Source organism: Macaca mulatta, chromosome X, assembly GCF_049350105.2.
Source record: "Macaca mulatta isolate MMU2019108-1 chromosome X, T2T-MMU8v2.0, whole genome shotgun sequence".
NCBI classification, from domain to species: domain Eukaryota; kingdom Metazoa; phylum Chordata; class Mammalia; order Primates; family Cercopithecidae; genus Macaca; species Macaca mulatta.
The window spans coordinates 38,876,913-38,882,224 of record NC_133426.1 but is presented as its reverse complement, the minus strand read 5'-3'; the positions used below and the strand labels follow the sequence as shown (position 1 = coordinate 38,882,224).

The 5,312-nt window shown below is 48.7% G+C and overlaps 1 long non-coding RNA gene across 1 annotated transcript; it reads right to left on the bottom strand.

Moving 5' to 3' along the window:
• Positions 1-364: 364 nt before the first annotated feature.
• On the bottom strand, positions 365-3,261 carry LOC114674641 (uncharacterized). The gene is made up of 3 exons (XR_003725757.2): positions 2,804-3,261; positions 2,271-2,697; positions 365-758 (listed from the first exon to the last, which is right to left on the bottom strand). It is a non-coding gene; the product is annotated as an uncharacterized LOC114674641 (long non-coding RNA).
• Positions 3,262-5,312: the final 2,051 nt, after the last annotated feature.

Genomic DNA, 5,312 nt, shown 5'->3' with positions numbered 1-5,312 from the left:
CATTGTTCAACAGAAACTGCCTTCTAGCACTCAGGAGTCTCCTTGGTGCTTTCCTCACAAACTACCAATCTGCTGCCCGTGATGTGTGAAAGCAAAGCAGTGTTTAAAGCCCTAAGCTGGGGGTCGGGAGACATGGGCTTCATCCAGTCCTGTGACTTCCTTTTAAGACTTTGGACAGGCCATGCTCCCATTCTGGGATTCAGTATCCTCCCTCATAAAATAAGGGAGTTGAGTTGGGGGTCCCTGAGCCCTCTCCCAGCCCCGCCAGCCCCCACAGCCAAGGTTAGCTCTAAGACCTGCATGTGGGGCCTGCCTGAATCCACCACAGCTCACAAACATTATTAGAACAGAAGTCCTAGTCGGATTTCATTTTTCTTCCAAGGCTGTTTATTGCCTAACAAAATGTACTTAGTGGTAAATTCGTGACTGTGATGTTAAGTGTAGGCTACGAAACCAGAGACAAAAAATATAGTTAGGGGAGGGGTGTGCAGCACAAAGCCAGAAGAGGGAGAGTTATGCAGAGGGTGGGGAAGCCTTGAATTCACAGGAGCATCTCATAAACACAGGCACCGTTGCTTATTTATGCACATCCTATGCCCTGTCTGGGTTCCGCGTGGTCTCCACTTCTTGTTAGCTTTTCAGCTGCACACCAGGCCCCAGCTGGTAGTGGCTAATTGCAATCAGCAGGTGAGAAATGTAGGTTCTCCGAAAAGGAATTATCTCCAGCACTGGGAACCATTCTGGGAAATGTAACAGACCTGGGAAGAGAGGGGGAGATGTTTAAAACCTGAACTTCTGTGAAAAGCATTAATTGAAAAAGACAGCACCGCGCACCAGGAACCCATGACTTGCTCGCCTGAAAATATAATGAAGCGACTTAGTGTGGAAGGAAAGATGGGGGAGCATTTCCATTTCTGCACAAGCAGCTCCTGCCTTGTGCACACAAGCCCTGCCTGCCCTCTTTTTCCAAGAGACCCAGAGAGCACAAAGGTTTGTTCTTGTAATTTCATGGTTACCTTTACATTTTTTTCTGCGCGAGTAAAATGACTTCACCAAACTAAGGACTTTTTATTTATTTTTAAAAGACAGACTGCATGCAATCTACTCTGTAGCTGAATGGCTTTACGAAGTAAGTTCAAAGTAGGTTCACAGTGTCTCGAGGTCACTGAACACCAGGTGTTCATTCAGCCTAGTGCCAAGTAAGAGAGTGGGACATGGGTGCAGCCATATACCCTAAAATGTTATTCAGCTACTTGGGGAAGTGAGCCCTGAGTCAGGGAGCAAAGTCCTGGCTGAAGGCTTGTCTGTGTCCCCCGCCTTAGGCTGCTCTCTGTGGCTCCTGTCAGAAGCACCTAGGGACAGGAGAAGGGCCTGCCTGGGTGGCCTTCATAGGTCTTACTGGCTGGCCCTGTGAAAACCCAGCTGATCACCCACAGATTCGGCTTCTCTCTGTGTGTTATCAGAAAAGGGAGTGAAAAGCGTACCAGAGGGGTGATTTGAATTTCATTTTCTCAATATGTCCCCCTGTGGGGAACGCTGCGTGGTGTGCATGCTGATTCAAAGAAAATTGTCTCTGCTCACAGGGGTTTAAGGCTAGTCATGGGCAGCTCACATTACACAGAGCTGAGAGGCGCCCTGAAAACCACCTGGGGAGGCCACACAACCAGGGGACTGGCCCAGCCACCTTTATGGAGAGGCTGCGTGATCTGGGCAGGCCCCAGAAGCCCTGAGGACTGCTGTGTCATCATCTATAAAACCAGCGAATTGAATGCCACGACCCTTCACCTCACTTCGCCTCTTGGATTCCACAAAAGGCAAATGCTAAGATGTGGCTTCAAATACAAAAGATTCGCTCCCCAAAATAAATGTTGCCTGGGGGTTGGGGGAGGGTGGGTGGCTTTGTCGTTTCTTCCTTTTGGTTGTTTGTAGGACAAAGGGGAGGGGGAGGTTAGGCTCCAGAGTCCATCTCAAAAAGAATCACAGTCCCTGGTGGGAGGTCAGACTAAGGACAGATACTCTGACAGGCCAGGGAATCTTTGTACACCTGCAAGTACTCCCCCTCCTTCAACTCCCCAGCCACCTCATGGGCCAAAGGAATGTCAGAGGAGAGATTAAAGTCTCAAGGGGAGGAGATAAAGAGGCCTTGAGACCTTCAGCCTTGGAGCCAAACCCCAGGCTTTGTGATCAAAAGACAAATAAACAGCAATTCCCACTGGGTCTCTCAAATCTGCTGAGCGGCACAAATGTTTCCTCTTTATAAACAAGCTTACCTGGAGAAGGCAAAGAAAACCAGACCCTGAAATCCCACGCCGTTTTTGGCAGACCCCTCAGGAGAAACTGCTGCAGACAGCTTATCAAGTGCCTTTCTTATAGCTCTCTGAAATAAGATGTCCAAGTTTGATAATAAACTGCAAACAAACGGAATCAGCCCACTCGTCATACCAGCTTCCTCATCCTGACACAGGGAAGGTTTCAAGTATGAGAAGGTTTACAATTAGAAGTCGCCATAAGGATTTCAGAGGCCACTGGATCAGGAAGATGAACAGACAGAGTGGATCGCCTGTGGCCTCTTTTCAACAAATATTAGGCTCTGTACTGCCAAATTGCACAATTCTAGGGGGCAGTATTCACATTGAAGTCTATAAAGCTGTGTTCCAGGGGGCATCATTCAATGGGGAATGCAGTGCCAATGGTGTCCTGTGGAGTGAAGAAAGACAAAGGCCACAATGAGTGCCCACTAGGTGCCACCACTTGGATACACCAGAGCACATATAAAGCAAATCTCTGCCCCAGTGACACTTACCCTCTCATTAGTAAGTTACGTAGGAAGGTAGACGGCAATGGCCGCCATAGTAAGACTATATTAGCATGAAGAGTGGGGAGGGTTGCAATTTATAGTAGGGTGGTCAGGGAAAAGTTCATGAAGATGAAGTTACTTTAGAGCAAAGATGTGAAGAAATGAGAGAGTGAAACCTGTCAGAAGGCTCTCTAGGGTAAGAGGGATCCAGGTAGAGAGGACAGTGAGCACAAATGTCTTAAGGCAAGAGCATGCCTGGTAGAGCCAAAGTGCACCATGGGAGCCAGTGGAGCTCAAGTGGAGAGGCTGAGTGTGTCTCTGCAGGTCCTGAGTGCAGTAGAGAATCACAGAACATTATCGCTGGTGCCCTCACTGCTCCATCAGCCTGCTCTGCCAGGCTGGGATCTCAGTAGCCACCTCACAGGGTTCACAGGACTCCTTAGTTCTCCATTAACTAACACCTAGTCTCGGATATAGTCCCGTTTAATTAATAACCAACTAGGAGTAATGCCCCACCCCTCTGAGTCCCTAGCTCACCTGCATTTCAATGAGGGTGGCTGTAAAGACAAGTCAGGCTTCAGACCTCAAGCAGCAATCTTGGAATGCTGTGAGAGGACTGAGAGATGCTGAATTCTCCCTGCTTTGAAGTGCTGGGGACCTAAGACCATGGGGTCTCCCACATAATTCCCTGCCACCGTCATCTGAGCAGGGCTCCTCATAGTGTGTCTTGGAGATGGAGACACGTAGAAAGAGAGAGGGTGACTTAAGGTGTCCCTCACCAACTCCCCCAGGCTTACTGCAGAGACAACACCCTCTTTCTTCTCCTATCTCACCATACACAGAGTGATCGAATGAAAGTTTGCCTGACCCTCCCCCACCACCTTTTCCCACAAGAAAGTGGAGTAACCAATGGAGAAAATGAACTGCATCTTGGACTCATCTGATTTTGCTCAGAATCTCTGGCTCAAGCATCTAAGATTGATTCGGTCTCTGTCATACTTACGTACTCAAATGCCCTGGCACAAAGAGTAATGCAAGCAGTGTCTACCCTGCTCAATGTGAGATGGGGCTTGAGGGGGTGACCCAGGCATTTTGATGACAAGTTTGTGGCTGAGCGCCCAGAAGATTTCTTTGGCCAGGACCTCCTCATTTGCTTTCCAGCATTTATCAACACCAGCAATGTGCCATGCCAACAGAGCCTCTAAGCAGAGGCGACACTGGAAGCAGGAAGCCTGTTCTCCTGGAATCCTGGGGGACCTGGGCTCCACTGCAAGGCTGTGTGACTGTATCAGTTAAGGTTCAGTCAGAGAAGCAGAACCACCATGAGGGTCTAGAATAAGGGCTTTATGATAGGGACTGGACCTTCCACAGGTGTCGAATCTGATTAAGCAGTCTATGTAGGTCTGTTGCTCTGCATCTAGCTTTGATCCTGAACACAGTAGAGTTTGCTGTCAGGAAGGAGACACGCACATGAAATCGGGGAGAACATGGACAAACTAGAACCCACCCTGGACAGACGAAAACCCCATCAGTTTCTCACCATCTTCAACTTTACTGATGCAGGTGACCTGCAGGCTAGGCCAGTGCCCTTTACCAACATAGTTGCACACATGCCCAGTCTTGGGACCCCAGAAAGCCAAGGGAGGAGGCCTGGATGGGACTGGAGAGGTTGCAGGCCTGGCTGTCACCCACATCAGCAAAGTAAGCCTTCAGATCAGTGATGACACCTGTGAGCTGCAACAGTGCCCACTGGCCCTTCTCCTGACAGTCAGAGCATAGGCATGACTGCTGCTTCACTTCCACCTACAAATTACACACAAACTTCTCTTCTGACCAACTCCAACCAGAGAGAAAAAGAGAAAGGAATTCTGGGAAACACAGTTCCAGCTTAGCTACTACAGTACAAAGCCACCACAGTGACTTTGACATCAAGCCTCAGTTTCCTTGCCTGTAACATCTAGGGGTTGGCCTAAAGAAAACTGTTTGGGGTATCCACCATACGAGGAGCAGCTTATTTTCTCACTCATCTGAAAACCAGCTAGGAAAGCATGCTGTACCAGGTCTACCCGCATTGTGTGCTGAGGTGCCAAGAGAGCTCCAATACTATTGCAGCTTTGGGAGTCTCCATTGGCTGGAACGACTCCAGCATCTTAGCCCTAATCCTAAGAGGAACTCCATGTTCTGAGCACATGCACCTTGTGCCATTTCCCCCCCTTATCCAGGCCAGGAGGAGAGAAGCATTATCATCTGTCTTCCCAGGTGGTAAACCTCAGATCCAGCATGCTGCTGGACTGGCACCAGTCACCTGGTTAAGTGGTAGTTGCAGGTGGCAAAGATCCATGCTCCATCTTTAACATTCAGGCTGAGAAATTCCAGGAGATTGCAGAAAGACCTTTAGGCTGCCCACAATTCAATTAACAATCTGAACCCAAACATTTCACTAGGAATTCACCTTCTAGGTGATTCCAGAGAACTCTAATAAAACCTAAGGAGAATTTTTCTGAGCAAATAAATG